Source organism: Excalfactoria chinensis, chromosome 1, assembly GCF_039878825.1.
Source record: "Excalfactoria chinensis isolate bCotChi1 chromosome 1, bCotChi1.hap2, whole genome shotgun sequence".
Lineage (NCBI taxonomy): Eukaryota > Metazoa > Chordata > Aves > Galliformes > Phasianidae > Excalfactoria > Excalfactoria chinensis.
In genome coordinates, this window is record NC_092825.1 from 128,265,426 (window position 1) to 128,285,668 (window position 20,243).

General features: G+C 40.6%; 1 protein-coding gene across 1 annotated transcript in view; it reads left to right on the top strand.

The window, feature by feature from the left end:
• Positions 1-17,754: 17,754 nt before the first annotated feature.
• The window catches only part of LOC140264333 (pinopsin-like), an 84,001-nt gene continuing 81,512 nt past the window's right edge, over positions 17,755-20,243 (top strand). Inside the window, exon 1 of the mRNA XM_072360039.1 lies at positions 17,755-17,869. The gene's annotated coding sequence lies outside the window, so the exon portion shown is untranslated. The remainder of the gene's footprint in view (positions 17,870-20,243) is intronic.

Sequence of the window (20,243 nt, forward strand, 5' to 3'; positions counted from 1 at the left end):
CCTGCCTTGTGTATTTACATTAAAGATGGTTTATAAAGTGAGCAGAAAACACTTTTCCTCATAGCTACAAAGCACCAGGCTACTTAGCAGGGAAGCAGTTTCTCAGGAGAGTTTGCTGACCTTGGTAGGATTACTTGTAGAACATTTTCCTAGACTTTTCAGTAAAAGTTTTCCTCAGACAAGGTGTGCCACCCTATTCAAGCAGTCTGCAAGGTGCAGATCACCACGTTAACATAACCTGACTTTCTAGTTAAATCAGTACCTACTTGGTGCTAAAAGAAGGTAGCCAGAGACACCACAGGGCAAGCTGAGCACAATTTGCTGTTATGTTCCTATATGCTTGGTCTGAACCTCACTATAAAGCAACCAAGAAAAATGTACTTGAAGGAGAAGCAAAGAATACAAATAGCCTTTATAATATATGCTCTTCATGTCAATGTTTGTGTGCGCTAGCATCTTTCTTCTATTTCATCCCTAAAGGTATAAGCATTCAGATGTGTTAAGAAGTATGACTTTTCTAATGTCTGACATAGAGTGACCTGAATCTAAGACAGCTTCATGAGCTTTCTATCTGACATTTCTGGAATTTCTCTAGTAGCTACCTTCCATCCAGCTTTTTCTTTTTTCCTTCTGCACACTCCTCTTAGTTCACGATGAGAAAGCAGAACATTGCAGAAAGTTGTTCTCAACAGCAAGCACCAATGAACAGTCTCTACATTTCATGACATCTTACACACTGACTTTGCTCAGATGACAAAGTCAGAGCAGTCACTCACTTTTAACTGCCCTAATGAGACTTCCTAATGAGCTTTCCTGTGAAGAGAGTGCTAGAAGGGAAAGAAAGGTAAAGTGATGAAAGACATGGAATGAAAATGCAAGAAAACATGACATGATTTTGAAAGGTAAAATACATATTTTGTAAAATAATTCCCTTGTTTTTTTGTTTGTTTGTTGATTTATGCTACTTTGCATTACTTTTTTGTGGCCTTCCTGCATGACTGCCTAAAGCTCTGCAAAATGTGATCTCGTGGGATAGAGTTGCAAAAAGCTTCCCATATTAATGTATTTTAAAAAGCCACCCAAACTCAAATCTCACCCAGCTCCCTCTTGGCTAGGTTCTGTGTCACTGACACAGGATCCTGAATGTTGACTGATGCATGTTTGTGCCAGACTGCAATCTGCCTCAGCCAGGTTCATGTCTTTGTTTGTCACTGCTAAAACCAGATCAATATGCAGCTTACAGCTGTTATATAAACAGATATGCACTATGACCTCCTCACTGATTCCAGACTCTAGACTTTTATAACTCTCATAAAGATCACTTTTGAGCAGCCTCTTTTCCAATCTCTTTTTGCTACGTACTCAAGCGTATGGCTCTGTTAGAGCCCATAATCTACAGTTTCATGACTCCCATGAGCCTTTCTACTAAGGAAACAGTTTTATCTCTCTTCTTTTCCCTGTCTCCACAGGGAGGCAAAAAAAGGGAACATTTCAGTCCTTCACCTAATGTCAGATCTTATCTACAGACTATCTTCTATGATTCTTCATTGCTGGAAATAGGCAAAAACTGATGCCAGCAGAAAGAAAACCTGACCAATTTTTGTATTGACCTTATTTCCACTTCTCTACAATGTGAGAACCATGCCTTTTGGTATATTGATTACAGTTTTACTGCTGCATTCACATGCTAAGTAAGTTATCTTGTAGGAAGCTACCTAACACACAGAGTCAGTTAACTGAAGGAACAGAAACAATTTCATGTGTATTTATTCATCTGTGAAACAATATGGTACAGAAATATTCTTTCATGTGTGTGTGTGTGAAAATATCTGATAATAAAAAGGAGACCAGCTGTGAATTTCAGGCACCAAATCTCTGCTGTCAGTATTTACAGGGACAGACCCTGCTTTCTCAAGAGCCACCACACCCCTCAGTGCAAAGCAGCAAATTTTGCAGTATCACCAAGAGCACAGGTCTGCTATTCAGGATTATAGTTTTCCAGCTTACATCCTGAACAAGGTAAATTGAAACCATATTTATGTGGGTTAGTAGAGACTTCTTATGTGTGATAGATTTCCCACAGGACCAATTTTTGAGATAGCTGCCAAATGAAAATTGAATGCTATGATATCACGTTTATTTACACATCTGTAATCACTGCTCTTATTTACATGAGATTGGTCAGTTTTTTATGTTATACAGTACAGATTCATTTTTATTGCATTCTTGAAGCATTAAGTTCATATAGATGTAGCTTAGTGCTAAAAGAAGCCTGCTGCTCAGCCTTTTTAAGCAAAATATGTTGACACATTTCCCTTGGGAGGTGATAGTTCACGCAACTTCAGAAGCTCTGAGTGCACTTCAGAGAGTGTTTTCATGAAGTCCTATTTGGATATCCACTGATAGCTGCAGCCATATTCCACCTCCAAATAGTGCCAAAACAGTGAGTGAGAATGAAATATCAAAGTCATGTTAATACCTACAAATCTTTTATGATGAAAGATACTATGTTGTAGAAATAGAACAGGAAAGATAAGGAAATGATGCCTGATGAGGTGCTTATTAGCTCAGACACAGCAATTCTTAAAATCATAGAATCATAGAATCATTACGTTTGGAAAAGACCTCTCAGATCATCTAGTACAACTGTCCACTAATACTGCCCACTGAACTACATCCCTCAGTGTCACATACACACTGTTCTTGAACACCCCCAGAGACAGTGACTCCACCATGTCCCTGGGCAGCCTGTGCCACTGCAGCACTGCTGTTTCTGGGAAGAAATCGTTCTTAACATCCAACCTGAAACTCCCCTGGTGCAACTTGAGGCCACTACCTCTTGTCCTATCTCTGTTACCTAGGAGAAGAGGCTGACTCCTACTTTGCCACAACCTCCTCTCAGGGAGCTGTAGAGTGATAAGGCCTCCCCTGAGCTTCCTCTTCTCAACACTAAACAGTTCCCTCAGCCATTCTCCATCAGATGTATATCTATACTATTCCAAGGTTCCAGATGTTCATGTACTTACTGACTCCAGTCAGCACTAAAGGTCATCCATGACAAATTCCAGTGAAGGAACGGAGATTCCTTAAATATCCAGTTTATATATTTTAGTAAACCAAAGGCTGAGGAAGGGCATGACTGCTGTGTTAAAATATTTCATTGTTGTAGGTATCACAAGAATAAGTATTTACGTAAAAATGGAATGAGTCATAAGACCCAAACACACAAACACATAGTCACGATGTGAGTTTCTACCCAACTTTTTGAAAGGGGCAAAAATAAGTTTGAAAATATTCTGATAGATATCTGTCAGATTACAATGGAGATTAAAATTACGTATTTTCTGAGGAAAGCAGGAAATAGACTCAGCAGCCTGATAGGTTCTTTCCTAGAATCATAGAATCACTCAGGTTGGAAAAGACCTTAAAGATCATCAAGTCCAATCATGACCTAACTGTACTACCCTAACTAACTAACAACCCTCTGCTAAAACATGTCACTGAGCACCACATGCAAATGGTTCTTAAACACATCCAGGGATGGTGACTCAACCACCTCCCTGGGGAGCCTATTCCAGGGCTAAACAACTTCTGTAAAGAAGCTTTTCCTGATATCCAACCTAAACTTATGCTGGCGCAACTTGAGACCATAAGATGAGCAAGAACCCACATGCCATGCTCATGAAAATCTGCATGGCCTACCAGAATGTGGCTTGTCTTTTACATCACTGTCACCATCGCTGAAACACACTACTTCAGTGTGCTCTCATCCACTGTTTGGTCTTCATAAATGTTCAGCAAACACTGATGAATGTCAGTGGGTGCCCTTTTTTCTGCATGAGGAGATCAGTGACACCCTTTTGCTTCATCTGCACTTCCATGTTGGATGCCGTTGTGTCACACTGCCCCTCTGCTGCCATCTGTCGCACACAACAAAATGTAATGGAATATTGGTGGGAAGGTTCACTCTCTACTGCCATACCACCAACATTTGCCTCTGATGTGAGATTGAACATTAAGACTGAAATAAACTCTGAATGAAAATGCCAAACAATTTTCCTAAACAGATGTTTGCTTCTTCTTTATGAACATAAAAGAATCCCATGACTTTGATACCCTGTTTGGAAACCTTCTGAATTCAAGGGATGTGAAGTAAGCATCTCTGAGTCCTGAATTTGGATACTGCAGCCAAAATCCTCACAAGCCTTTCTGTGGGTGAAGATATTGTTTTTTAAAGGACGCTTAGTTGCTGTCATTCAGCTGAATGGGAGTGGTAATGCTGACTCCTACAGAATCTTGAAACTGCAAGGCACTTCTAGAAAAGAATATTAGTTGTCACAGGTGATATGAGCTCAGTGTGCTCTGCTGGGCAGCATGACTTTTAATTAACAGCTAGAGTCATGTACAATCATCAAGAGTGCATATGCCTAATTTATAGAAAATTCCTCTTAATAGAAATATATGACTGAAGCATATAATTAGGTTCAGTGACCATTTTAGCTGTACCGCTAATGAAAATACTGCAAGAAAAGCTGTATGTGGAGAGACAGTAAAGAAAAGGTAATGTCCTGCTAATCAGATGAATTTCAGAAATCTGTGGTAGATTTTTACCAGCTTTTACTTCCCAGACACTAAACTGGAGCAGTACTCTAATTTATTACAGTGAATTGCAGTTGCTTTTCTGACAGACTTCTTTACAAGACCAGCAGAAAGCAATTGTTATTCCTTGCAATAATTGGAAGTCTTGGAAGTCTTGTCCATGATGGATAATCAGGGCTGCTAATAAAGACAGCAGAACTTTTGGGTAGAATTTTAACACTTTTATTTTGATAGCCCAGTAGAATCAGGTGTGAAGTAATGGAAAAAATAAGCGCGAGTGTTGAAGTTTTCCAACATGTAACACCCTATAAACTGATTTTCACACAGATGAAAGATGGCTTACCTTCTGCTCTGGTGGTGAAAACACTCTAGATAGAATAGACTGCTGCTGATGAATGAACAATGTGATGTGAGCGCTGACAATTTTAGATAAAATCTACTCTTAATATCACAAGCCTTAAAAACTATCCATCACTTTTCACCAGTAGTTCTGCATCCTTATAGAAATGCTCACAACAAAACTGCTGACTGAAATATACACTATGCAGCCCTGGGTATGAGTAAACTGTATCAACAAGATGAAAGAAAATCAGTCTTAAATCAACACCTGAGTGACACAGTAAGTAGGAAAGGAGAAGTTCATTCATTCATTTTTCTGCCTAGCTGACTTGGTGTAAGACTTGAAGTGTCATCTAAAACTACCAAGAGTTTGGGAAAAATGACATTCAATTTTTATTTATTTATTTTTTATATTTGAGTCCCAAAGTGATACAACCAAGTAGAAATACACAGGCATGAAAAGTGCAACATAGAAAAATGTTTCAGAGCAGTTTCACTTCCATTTTTACCTTTTCAGACATACTCTTCTGCTGATCTTGGGCTCCCAGAGGAAGGCTCCAGTAACTATGGCTGCAGAAACATGGAGGCTGATGCATGTTCTCCTTCAACTCTGGTTACAAATAGTAGAAATAAAATGTGTTGAAGAAAATCATTCTGCAGCCTCCAGAAAGAATAAGGTGTCTTCAGATAACTTTGAGGATATAAGTTGGATCTCTTGCCTTGCTTTCTTTCTACCCATTCATGGCTAGAGACCTAACAAACCCACTTTACAGCTTCATTTCCAATTCCCCTTATAGACCATGGCTGGCAACACGGACAGGCTGGATATGCTCATTGGCCACAAACTGATCTCTAGGCAATGTTTCCTGTATTGAGAATCATTTTCAAATGGCTAATCCAACTGTCTGCCAAAACCTTGTTTTCTGAGACTGTAATTTCTGTGTAACTAACAAACACAGCCACAACCACTTTACTCTGATGGTTAATAAATTAAAAGCAATGGATAGCTTCAAAAACAGCCTTACATCTGCTTGTTTGAGTTTGATTAACTAGCCCTTTCACAGCTCATAACAGTTTTTGTTTTCCCCAGCACTCAGCAGCCCTCAGCTTCAGCTCATGTGGACAAAACTCCTCACACAGTGATGTTATTCTTCACTGCCATTGAGTTGGTGGGTGTGCTGTCAGGCCCATGAGTAGTGAAGAGCAGAGAATTACCTCATCTTGGCTATATCAGTGGTGAAGGATGACTACTTCCCAGTCCTTCTTATTTCATATGCCTATGGGGCAGTGGCTTGCTCACATCATTGATCCCATCTGCCTTAATAATACCTCTTTTATTAGGGACAGAATCTCCAACTTCAGATGGTCCCTCAAACTCACACTCAATCAGCCAACCATCTTTAAATTGCCGCGGAGTAATTTTGCTCTCTACTTGCAATCTGTGTTGTTGTTTTTCTTCCTCTCTTCTCATGAAAACCAGCAACCAAAAAGATGTATGATACAGTCTCTTATCCATGGTCCCATGGTGTCTTGGCAGCAGTGGTGATGGATAACATATGGCTCCTGAGCTTCTTCAGGTTTTCATCTGGGAGTTATTAATGCTATCAAGCACACACAATCACATGTGCTGGGAGTGGGCTCTGCTGCATTGATCTTATGACAACAAGAGCAGGGATCTACTGGGAGTCAAAGTATTCAGTGCACATCACCCAGATTGCATTTTCAAATTAAAATTGCAGCCCTTCTCATTAGGCTAATAGGCCTCAAAATGTCAGCAGGTACCCAGGAGGCCTTTTGAGCCTGAAGACAGAATCTAGATTCAAGGAGAATTTTCTGTCCCTTCATCTGACTTAGATGAGTGACTAAGGAAAGTTTTAAGACAAAATGTCAGTGATGTTACCATTACTGCATAGGGCAGTCCAACTACACTCTAAAGGCCTTAAATACAGGTACGCTTAACCAAACGTGTGTTTTCCAGCCACCAATTATAATTTTTCTTTAATCTAAGAGAGCTTGCAAAGTATCACTCGATTGGAAATTAACTGTAAGCATTTTTGAAAACCCATTATTGTTCATTAGTTTTGGGGAAAGAAAAAGAAAAAAGAAAAAAGACTGCTTATTATATTTTGAAAATTAAAATATAAATAAATAGATGCTTTTAACAGTGCCAGTTAACTTGCATTTTCTTAAAGCTACCTGCAGTGTTTTGAGTGCCAAAAGCCACGTGTTAAGAAGCTAAATAGCTCTGTATGTTCCACTTTCCACACTCAGTTGTGATTGAGATTATTCTGACCTGTATCTTACAGGAATGGAAATCTGCCTCAAATAATAAGTATTAAACAAAAAATGTTTCTAGGGTTAAAGGCAGATAAAGCTCTTACATAGCAGTCAATATTTCCTACTTTCAAATATCAAAAATTAACAAAACTGATTTTCAGGACTAATTAAAGATGGGATTTGGTGGGTAACAGAAACGCATGTACAAAATAAATCTTATCATGCTGAAAGAAACCCCATTGTGTTCCCAGACTCCCAAAATAATGGTTAAACAGTTTTAGTTTATTAGGATTATGGGAAAAAAAAAAATGTTCTGAGAATTGTAATTATTCTTATTTACAGTATAACCAGATTTTGGAACTGCTTTAATTTGGTGGGGATTATAACAAAACCCTGACACCTCAAAAAGAAGTTGCATCTTTTGCGTCAACAGCTCACATCCATGCTGAGTAAAATGTTGCCATCTTTTGGTTGTACTCAACAGAAACAGGTACAGAAGACCTCCAACGTGTTATCTTCACAAACACAAGCAATAGTCGCTACCTCTGCAGCAGCTGCTCCTACGTTATTGGTTATAACCCTGTTATCCTTGTCCTCAGTTATGGACAGTCATTCATACGTACTGTACAAACTCTACACAAAAAGGGATCCTGCCCCCAAACTAACAAACAAATTTAAAAAACCCCAAACCACAACAAAACAGACATATAAAAAGAGACAGACAGGTGTGGAAGGTTCTTACTGGTTTTCTTTACAGGTACTGTAAGACCACCACTGGTATGGGCCTTCCCATGGAAATGAACTTCCCTGACCAGAGATTTTTTTCACTTCCTGAAGACATTGGGAATAGCGAACTTAGGAGTGAGTCTCTGAAGTGAGCTTCTCTCCGCTCAGGAGATTCTCGGGGACTGCTGTTATGAGTGAAGGCACCCATGTGCACCTGTGCGTGTAGTGAGCCATTTGTGGTCTAGCACTTCTCCTGCCTCAGGAAATAACCTTCTGCTACCTTAATTTAAATAATATGATAGTGCCTTCCAAAGGAAAATCTACCTAACAGCAGAAACCCCAAGGATATAACCAAAATGCACATGTGGTTTTTTTTCTCCTTTCTTTTTAGAATTCAACATTTTTGCTTTATATAGAATCATAGAATCATAGAATTATCCAGGTTGGAAAAGACCTTGAAGATCATCAAGTCCAACCGCAGCCTAACCAGTACCCCATCTCTAAGAAAAAAAAAAAAAAAAAAAAAAAAAAACAAAAAAAACAAAAAACCAACCTCTGCTAAATCATATCCCTGAGTACCACATCCAAACGGCTCTTAAACACATCCAGGGATGGCGATTCAACCACCTCCCTGGGGAGCCCATTCCAGTACCTAACCACCCTTTCTGTAAAGAAGTTCTTCCTAATATCCAACCTAAACTTGCCCTGGCGCAACTTGAGGCCATTTCCCCTTGTCCTGTCACTTGTCACTAGTGAGAAGAGACCTGCCCCACTCTCACTGTAAGAACCTTTCAGGTACTGGAAGACAGCAATAAGGTCTCCCCTCAGTCTCCTCTTCCTCAGGCTAAACAGCCCCAGCTTCCTTAGCCTCTCCTCATAGGGCTGATTCTCCAAGCCCTTCACGAGCCTCGTTGCCCTTCTCTGGACCTGCTCCAGTACCTCCATATCCTTCTTGTGCTGAGGTGCCCAAAACTGGACACAGTACTCGAGGTGAGGCCTCACCAATGCCGAGTACAGGGGCAGGATGACTTCCTTAGTCCTGCTCAGCACACCATTCTTGATACAAGCCAGGATGCCGTTGGCCTTCTTGGCCACCCGGGCACACTGTCGGCTCATGTTCAGCCGTGCATCAATCAGTACCCCCAGGTCCATTTCCTCCACACAGTCCTCCAGCCACTCTGCCCCAAGCCTATAGCGCTGCCTGGGGTTGTTGTGGCCGAAGTGCAGGACTCGGCATTTGGCCTTGTTGAACCTCATTCCATTGGCTTCAGCCCAGCTCTCCAGCCTGTCCAGATCCCTCTGTAGGGCCTCGCTACCCCCAGGCAGATCCACACTCCCAGCCAATTTAGTGTCATCTGCGAACTTACTGAGAGTGCACTCAATGCCCCCATCGAGGTCATCAATAAAGATGTTGAAGAGGACAGGCCCCAGCACCGACCCCTGGGGAACACCACTTGTGACCGGTCGCCAGCTGGATTTAACTCCATTTACCACCACTCTCTGAGCCCGGCCCTCCAGCCAGCTCCTTACCCAGCCGAGAGTGTACCCATCCAAGCCACGGGCTGCCAGCTTCTGCAGGAGAATAGCATGGGAGACAGTGTCGAAGGCTTTACTGAAGTCCAGGTAGACCACATCAACAGCCTTTCCCTCATCCAGCAGATGGGTCACTAGATCATAGAAGGAGATCAGGTTGGTCAAACAGGACCTGCCCTTCATGAACCCATGCTGGCTAGGCCTGATCCCCCGGTCATCCCGCACATGCCGCGTGATCTCCCTCAAGACTATCTGTTCCATAACCTTCCCTGGAACCGAGGTCAGGCTAACAGGCCTGTAGTTCCCTGGATCCTCCTTACAACCCTTCTTGTAAATGGGAGTCACGTCAGCAAGCCTCCAGTCTTCTGGGACCTCACCAGTCAACAAGGAGAGCTGGTAGATGATGGAAAGCGGCTCGGCTACCACCTCTGCCAGTTCCCTCAGCACTCTTCTATATTAAGAATGGCCCTGACCCCTTTCCATTTTCTACCATACAAGAATGACACCTCCTGCTAGCAGAGATCTGCAGTATGCTGGAGCAAAAATACCTGTGTTTGAAACACAGCAATCCATAAATCCAGCTGGAGACCAAGCATTAGCATTTAAATATTAGCCATCCTTTTACAGGCTGATGAATAGAAAAAAAAATTAATTGCCTGTTCTCTTGTTAAAACGTAATTGCCAGTGGTATGCCCAATGGCAATTAATGCCTGCCCAGTACATAAATATTTCTCAGCTCTTCTTTCACACTGTCCAGGGACTCTGTCAAAAAAGCTAATGCTCACACTCATTACTTATTGGGTTGAGGATTATTCCCACATACAAAAAACTGTATCTGAGACTACTGTATTAATTAACTTGGGTTGTATGTACTAGGCATTTGAAAATTCATGCTGATTTGCTTCCTGTGAGCTTCCAGAGATGCACCACAATAAACTGGTATTTTGGAGACGCATTCAAAAATAGCCATCTCAGAAATGTACTCATACCAAATACATGCATTGTTGACATAGGTATTATTCTACAATTCTGTATTTGTCTGGTCTGGCATTTTGCTAAACTAGTAATCTTAATCATAAAGGCTAAAGCTTAAATTTTCCACTGCTGAATGTCTACTACTGTCAAACACTGCCCCATCAGCCCATGGGAGCAGCTACCTCCAAGGAAATACCTATTTCAGGGAGAGAGAGGTACCAGTATGTGCTTCCATGTTGCTCACAGAAACCATTTGATCACATTTGCACAACTCTAAATTATCAACCAAGAGGAGAATACTTCTAGACCAGAGCCTATCTCACTGGCTCTTAAAAAGCAGATTTTTCTGCTCAGTTGTGCTGAAGCTGCATCATTGAAAAGAATCACAGAAGTGGTTTGCATAGTAATACCTTCCCTTTGTACAGTCTTCATATCTGACCATTATACTATACTCCACTGGCTTAAAACAAACATGCATAATAAAACTAAATACATCAGTGAGTCTTTTTCTACAGAACTGGAGTCTGCTTGCTCCCTTCATTGTGTCTTCACTTCGTGTTTACTGCCTGGGTATTCACATGGCCAATTCTGAATCAGCCACCTAGATTTACTGTGGATTTCCTGGTTGCTGCTAAAGTTAGGATGTACGTTCATACGGCTGAGGTGCCCATTCTTGTTTTCCTAAGGTGGCAGTGCTAACTACAGAACCTGACAAGTATTCTGAAAATCAATTTTTGCAGGATTTCAACCCTCACTCAATTACATTTTTGGCCAGGATTATCATAAAGCCTCCAAAGCATTCTCTTAGGGATTTTTAATCACCAATGCCAAGAAAAAGCAGCTGTCATCTTGCTAAAAAATCTACTTAATTTTTTACAAACCTTGGCTCTTGTATGACACGGCTGCACTTGTTGGCAGCATGTGCACATCTGCTGCAAAACCTTGTTCTACAATTAGGTCTAACATAGGAAACAGAAAGCAAATAAATATTTTGCAAATGATTCTTGGTTAAAACATGCTTCTGAAATTAGAAACGTTGTTAAATCCTTGTAATACTGGAAACATGGTTATTCCAAATTTTTGTGTTCAAGTCATGACTTGGGTATGCCTGGGTGACTGATACAAACTGTACAGGCAAGCATTGATGGGCAATTCATGTGAAAGGCCCATTTAATTAATGGATGCATTGTTCATGTAGAATGACAGTGAAAGTTATTGTTAGATTTTGTAGGTATTTGATAAAATTGTGGGAGACTATATTTGGAGCCTAAGGAATGAAAGCTCTCCAAATTTCAGATAGAACAAAATGCATGTTAAGCATGGACTTTAATTTAATTAAAATCAGAACACTATCAGTTCTGCTCAGCATGCCCTCACAGACCATTTACTAAAGGCTCCCAGTAAGTTAGAAATACCAGAAAATGTTGCTTTTCCCCAGTTGTGAAAAATATCATGGCACTGGCATTTTTGTGGGATATCATCTGATACTGAAAGTTTACTCTGAAAATCCAAAGTCACATTTAGTCCCATCATTACAGACTTGGAAGATGTGATGTTTTAGCTGAAGAAGAGTTGTAAAGTCTGGGAGAGTACCAAGAGAAAAACAGCAGAGTGAAAACAGCAGAGAGATGTGAGGGAAGCATCATCCATCTCATAGCTATATTTTTTTGACAAAAATGGAATCTGTCTCCAACTGGGATACAGCATTTTCAAACAGAGAAATATTTTGCCAAGGGATCTGTGAGCAAGGGAGAAAGGAGGTCTCCTTTTTTTAATTATAATGCTCTGGAGTCTTAATTAGGTGCATTGGGAGAGATCAGAATAACAACAGTCATGGAGCTTGAAGTTTCTTTAAAATTCTCTTGAGATGTTCAGTTTGTGTTACATGAGAAATCGTGTTGCTTTGCTTTGACAGACTATGCTTTGCTTTAGAATAAAAGGAAATAATCTTCTATCTTCCAGAAAACAGAATAAGTTGATGGAAAATATTACCCTTCAAGGCCAATTGCTAAGAAGGAGGCCAGAATGGGACAGAAGTTTAAAAATATAGACTCTACTCCCAACTTAAATGCAGACAAATTGAGACAAGAAGTTAACCAGGTAGTAGTTTTGAGTCCTTAGTCATATTATTTGAGCATTAAAGAGATTCCCTGGATGACACAAAATGTACCCTTTTTATGCATGCATATATCAGATGGGTAAATCCAGTGTCGAAAATGTTACATATCATTCAGTTTTAAAGCCTATAGAAAATTCAACTTGATTTAACTTCTAAGTCTTCCAGATTTGCTTACATTATTTGACTTCTTTTAAATCGCCTTTTTAGAAAAAAGTGCATTGTAAAATGAGTAGCTTTGAGGCTCTTTTGTAGTTTTCATGGGTCAGTTTTAACTGGGTTCATATATGAATTAACTTTAAATAAGTGCAAGTGTTTGTAAATGAATGTTTTGAAGTTCGCAGATCCAAATGAATCCAGAAACTAAAGATTCAAGTAAGGAAAAATGTTCAGTAAGCTCCACTGTTGTATTAGATGTTCTAGCTACCAGATAAGCTCTATGCTACAGTCTATGAAACATACATTTTCATCCACCCAGTTCTTTACTTCACCCTAGTCCATTTTTCTTTTCTGATCTTGGTGAGCTCCACAGCTGCATTCTTCCTACTGCTGAAAACAGGGTTTTGATTGTAAAAAAGAGTATGCCTCACATCTAGTGTGAAATGTAACTCTTTTAAAAGGCATCTTTGATTCAAAGGAACTGTTAAACGATTGTTAAGAAAAGTTAAGTGCAGCTCTTCAGGAAGAACATGATTAGATATATCAAACAGTTCAGTTCAAACCGTAGTCCTGTGGTAAATCTGATATTTGAATGTACTGCTAGTTTGGACTGACAGCATTTTCCCATTTGGACCCCGAATTTAGACCTAGTATTTTTCATTCATACATATATGTATGTATATATGTATACATATATATATATGTATATATTTCCAGTCATCTACTGAATTACAAACAAACTGAGTGGAATCCAGTTGTCCTAGCCCCTGGTGATGGGCAGAATGACCAGTCAAGGCCAAGAAAGAGTGAAAGTAGCTCTTCACCTACCTCAGCTCAAGAAAAGGTCTCATTAGATATCAGGAATCTTATCAGTTTTGTTCCCTTTCCATTGCCCAGGAGAAAAACAAGTTTCCCCAGGATATATCACACTGGAAAATGGTGCAAGGAACAGTGAAGATCTCTGATTCTGTGTCTTAGCCTCCTGCATCCCAAAGGCTTTGGTAAAGCCCTGGAGATTAAAGAGAGACTTAAATCAGATAAATGCCAGTGGCAAGTGAGAACTGTTGGATGGTGACTGAAGAAGCAGCTGTAGCAGACAGAGGCTGTTAGGGCTGTCATTTAAGGACAGAGTTGATTGCTGGGTACACAACAAACAGCTGTGTTTGTAGAAGCTAAATTTGGAACAGTGAACATCACAAATATTTCATCTCTCTCTGTTGTTTGCAGGCACACACCTACCTCCAGAAGGGCAATGCAAGTTGAGGGCTCATCTAACCAAGCCTTCATTAAAAAGTCCTTTTTGCCTGAGGAAGCTCGATATGGCTTTCAAGCCTTCAAAAAACTCTTCAAAATAACAATGAAAAATCTTGGTCTTGTCCCATCTGATTGGAAGTGAGGGATCCAACAGACTGTGGAAGAATAAAGAAATGTCTGTAAACCATTTTCATAGGGAATGTGCTGACAGTGCAACAGGATGGAGAACATCCCTAAGAGACTTCTGCTGGGGAGAGGCTCTGCCAGCCAAATGCAAATATATAAACACACCTGTCCTTTACAGTCATTTGACCTTTTTTCTATGTCTTCCCAGGATTCACTGGTTATCCCTTGGCTCCCCAAGGAAACAAGAGAGCGATGACATGAGTGGTTTGGAGGATGAAGTTTATGCCATATACCCAGGACTGGCTGCGCAGCTTTCCCTTGAAGCAAGTATTTATTAAAGTGTCATGCTACAGACTGAGTAGTCTGTATTCACTATAACCTTCAGAAAGAAAGCTACTGGAAAGAGAAAAAATCTCTTCTTTCTAAGTCTGCATCTCAGATGTGCAGTGAGGTGCCTCTGAAGTTAGAGAATCCTCGTCATTGGGACTACCTAGAAAAAGAAAAGGGTACATTACCACAGTTAGTGTATGAATGCCAGTCAGTATGGAGTCAGAGACCAGCTGAGATCTTCAGTCTGGATCCAGACCCTGGGAAATGCTTCACTGTCTTACATGTATCTTCACAATCTGTAGCTGAACACAACATCAGCTGATTGTGATTGAGAAATTCATCATATAGGCATCTCAGAGCCTCGCAGACACCTAAGCAAAATCCCAACTAACTAAAAGAACTGGCTCACTGAATAGTCATGCTGCTGCTGCTATGATAGTCAAAAGATGTGTAAGATAAGATTTGTAGACAGGAGTAGCATTTTCATTAGGCCAGAGAATATACTTGGAAAACTAGACAAGCCTTATGCATACAAGCTCTTATTTCAAACAGATAATATATTTAATTAGATCACTGTGCAATGTTGTCTCACTTGCATCATGTTTTTCACAATTATCTGTTCTGTTGGAGACCCAAAGAGCTTAAACTAACCGCCCACAGGTAATTTGAGATGCCAGCAGAGCACCTTTTGGAGACCCACACTCCTCTAGACTGCAGAAAGAGGTTGAATAGGGTACTCAGTGATGTCTCAAAACACACAAAATAACTGTGTTTCAAAAAATGAACAGAAAGGTTGCTTTTAGCTAAAGAAAACTGGGTTCAACTCATAAATTCTGCATTGGTTTACAAGACATAAACCAATCTTTCTCCACACTTACCAGAATGAATTTTTATTTCTTCTGATGGTGGTTTTATCGTAAGTCTTCTCTCATTCCAAAACTGAAATGACTACGTTTTTCTTTCTAACCCTAAATTTTAGTAGCTGCTTTCACAGTCTCATCATCATCATCATATGCTTTGAGCAGAATATAAAGATGATAAGCAATGTCAGTTTTGGACTCACATCAGCTGTTCTCTCTCCAAACTCACAAACTGTGAAATCTGTACCATCCAAAACATCTAAATGTGGAATTGAAGCCAATGCATTTGTCATTTGCTGCCATTTTTTATAAGTAAAAACAACTAGCTGGGGGTTTCAACTCATGGACTACAAGATCTTTGGTTTCACTGCCATTATTCACTGGTAAATACCTCAGTAATACAGTAAGGTTTTCAAGAATTACAAATGATTGCAGCTGTGGATGGCCAGGGGAGAGTTCTTCTTTCTTTTCATTGTGGTTTCTCCTTGTTTTATCACTGTTGTGAAAAACAAAATGAACCTAATAATATCAAAACAGCTTATTGTTGAAGCCGTGCTTCTATAGTAGAGCCATTTGTCATCACTGTTCAGTGTCACTGTCTCAGATTGTACAGAGCATATAAGCATATCAGTGCTGCCACTCCATCATTATGAGTCGACCCAGTGAAATTATGATGACCGGAGCAAATCTGAAATCTTTTTAGTGAAACCAGGAAAAGAGTCAGGAAACACTTTTTTCTTTGGAGAACAACAGAAGGGATGTTACCTATAGGGCTCAGCTGATCCTGAAGGATAAACTCAAGAACAAAATGCAAAGCAGAATGATCTGGACTGATTAAGTCTTTCTCAGAGAGAACTGTAGAAGTTACAGTGATTATAGCTGAGGACAATAAAAACAGTTCCCATAGGAACATAAGAACATAATGTAAACATCTCTTACAGTCTTGCAGATTGAAGGGTGGCTGCTGAAAGTAGGATGCGACTATTCTACTGATGAACTGCTCTCAACAGATCTTGTAATCAGAGAATATCCCAAGATGGAAGGGACCCATAAGGATCTTCAGGTCTAACTCCTGCCTCCAGAAGGCATCACACAAACATGGTTCCTCATCCCTTGCTTGGCCCTTACACACTGGTGTACAGCCAGGCCCTAACTTGCCGTGCATCTCCAGCTGCTATAGAAAGGGCACTGGGGTGGTGAAAGACAGTACACATGTACCTATTTGACTGTCACATTGGGGGGACATCACCGGTGTTACCAGTATTGCTTCTACTTGATTCATTTACTGTCCCTTCTTCTGAATGATATTATAGACGTAGCAAAACTCACACACCACTTGCTTGGAAGCAGGAGGCAGCCAGGAAACCCATGGGATGTTACAGCATTCCCTATAAGGAGTTCAAATCCTAGTTTAATTCCTGAAGCAACACCAGAACCAACCCCAAACAGATGCCATCCAGAACATGGCAATTAGTAATATCAGTAAATTTCCTGGGATCAAAATCACTAAAGCAAAGGGAGATTCACAAAAATGAATCAAGCATGTAACCGCCCGATGATTTCTTTGTACTGACAAGATTTTTTGTCTGATACAACTTACTTCTTAAAAACTTCCAAGTTGGTACTAATAAATGGGAGCAGGTACATTCCTGATTTATTTCATTGAACAGTTCTTGGTTTATTTCACAAAGTAGCTTAATTTATGGTGAATTTTTGAGCAAAATATTGTTATTGACACAAAAAGTGACACCCAAGGGTTCTCCATTAAGCTTCCATATTTGCTTGGCTCTTTAATGACAGGCACACCAGTTCGTCCATCTTTAGGCCTGATGAGGAGAAAAAGCTGGCAAGTGTAACTAAACGAAAGGTTACATCGGCTGAAGTGGAATATTACGGCCAACACAATTACTTTCCAGGCCTGTGGTCTGTGAATTTAAGGCTCTTTAGAAGCCCAGCAAGAACCAGAGCTAGGAGATGTTCAAGACATACTCCAGAGTATTTTTCTTCCAGTATCTTTATTCCCTGTGGACTTCTTTTTTCTTTATTCTTTTTTCTTTTTCTTTCTATATGAAAAGCAGAGCAGGAACTCAAAGGAGCAGTTGTAGACAGCAGTAGTAACACCAAGCACGGTATGGCAGAGCTGTCAAGCCATGTGCTACTTCTATTTCTGAAAATGGGTTTCAGCACGCAGTAACTCAGCGCCTGTTCGATCTGCAATGCAAAGAACATCAGAGGAGCACAAGTGGGGAAATCCCTATAGCAAGGAGGAGGCAGAGAGGAGGCGGTTCCCACAGTGTTGGCTGCCCCTTCTTTGCCTATCGCCCCTGACCCGCTATCTGCCCAGCTATCCCGTTGCGTGTTTTTGTCCCCAGCCTAGGAAAGGACGAGGAGGAGGAGGACGAGACAGCAGGCGGGGCTTACCCGCCGCTTCCACCCAGTGGAAAGCGAGCGCCGTGCCGCCAGCAGCCCAGCCAGCCGCCGCTTCCCGAGCGCGGAGCATCGCCCTGTGCTCGCCTCCTGCGCTGGACACAGGTGGGAGCTGATGTGATGTGGTTGCTTTGCGTGCCGGATGCAGGTGGGTTGTCTGCTTTTCTGTGTCGTTCCCACAAAGAAGTGTCAAAAGTTTGTGCTCTGCTGTTAGAACAGGAATTTCTGTAGGAAAATGCACATGGGAGGGGTTGCTTTAGTTTTTAAAACATCAGCTAAAAAAAGTAGTTTCTACTCTTTTTGTACATTGTTCTCCCAGTCAGAATTTTCACTCAACACTATAACTCAAAGGCGATGAATCTCATAGTGTGTACTCTGTGTTGTGTTAGTTTTCTTCTCATGTTTGTCCTTTTTCATAACTGCAAATTGCTATGAGCATGTCTGTGAGCCTGCATGCAGGAGGTCTGTACGTAGGTGACAGGTTCTGGATGCTGAGAGATACCTAAACTCCCAGAGCATGGTGCCTCCTCTGTTTCTTTATCACTTATCAAGTCCTGCTTTGTGATTTATAGCATGGAGAGCACCCTTCAGAACAGATCATAGAATCGTTTGAGTTGGAGACCTTTAAAGATCTTCTCATCCAACTGCATTGCAATGGACAGGGACACTTGCAGCTATTGTAGGGTGCTCAAAGCTTGGTCCAGCCTGACCCAGTCAGAAATGGAAGTGTTGTCTTCAGTGTTGTGAGGTCCCATACCATTACCCTTCTTTGAAATCTGAAAAAAAAAAAAAAAAACAAACACCAAAACATAACTGTTTGAAGTGGTTTGATTGTGGATGCTTCTCATTAAAAACAATGCAGTTCCACATAGAAAGTCAAGGTGTGGTGTATACAAACTTAAACTTAGTCCTGTTCCTCTACCCCTACACCCAGTTAAATTAAGCACCATGTACCTATAACTTAGACATTGGGTCCAGCAGCATATGCCCACTTCATAACATTTCAGCTGGGATTATCTTTGAGATAACTATGAATATATTTTAAATGATAATTCTTGAGTAGAAAGCTGAGCTCATAAATGAATGAAAAACCTCTCATAGAATTGACTTTAATATTAACAGCAGACTGATTAAGTCTGTGTGCATATCTATACATAAGTGATTTCTTTTAGCTATACCACAAGAGAATAACGTAAATCTAGTGTGAGAGTAATGTAACTTCTTAAAAGAATTACTGTGAAGTTTGATTTTATTAATCTTACACAATTTTATGTGCTGTGAAATATTGAAAGTGAATTAAGCAACATTTTTGACATGCTGCACAACTTTGCGAAGGACGATGGTCAAGAATGTGCCAATAGAAATAAAGAAGGAGTTCATTTAAAAAACTATCTGAAACCCTGAAGCTTGTCTGTCCTATGCACTGTTCAGTTACTGCTTATTTTTGCTTAAAGAGGAAGTGGAAAAGCAGTGGTTCAGGTTATCGCTCACACTAATGTGTGTTGGCAAGGGCAAACATAAGCCGGACAATCTCACTACCAGTGCCTGTATTCTCAGAATATAACATCTGAGATGACATCTTCTGAAACACTTTTTCTTTCTTTCTGACAGCTTCAGAGAGCAGTGCAAGCAGCGATGAGTGTCTGTTTTGCTGTATCTTTAGATTACCAATGTCAGAATTGATTATCAAACAGAGTTTTTAATAACTGGTGATATTAAACAAACTTTGGTCATCTGTCACCTGGCTGTGCGTTTTGTGTCACTTTGGGTATGTTTTCAGTCCCGCATGAGCTATTTCAGGGAGATAATCTGGTTGCTCATTTATTTGTTTCAAATACAACTGTAGCCTTTATGTATTTATTTAAGTAGAATTAGGAGGGTTAGATGGGGTTCGGCACTGGACGTCCCTCAGGTTGCTAGAAACAGGGTATGTTTGGGGTGTCCTGCTGGAGCTTGGAGACTGGCAGCCCAGCAGGTCACTTGTAAGACACAACCCCCATAAGGCAAGCAGTGTGTCTGAAGGAGAAAGAAAACAAGTGAAACTTCAAGCATGCAAGCCCATCTTCAGGTGTTTTTCAGGAATGTGTGTTAGCACCAATTAGATGCTAATATCAGGTAAGAATTAGACCAGTTCTTTCAAGGGATGTGTCTGGGAGTTTGGTGTCTATTGAAATCTGAATTTGGCTTGTTCTTTATTTAAAGGTGTAAAAACCTTACCACTTCTTACTACTACTAAGTTCTTTTACTGCAAAGAGACTTGCATACCACCCACATCTTGAGGTGTTTCTTTCTGCAGACTCCTGTCTCTTCAGTTCTCCTAAGTCTTTTCAGACCATTCCTTTAAGTCATCTCTCGGTTTCAAATGGCCACATGGTTTGGCCATGTCTCAGCTCACATGGTGTGTCTTACCTTTATAAAAAAGATATGCTACACTGATGTACTAGGCACTGCTCCTTTTCTCTGAGCACCAGGATGCCCATGCTTGGCACACCACAACATAACCCACTGCACTGAAGCCAGAT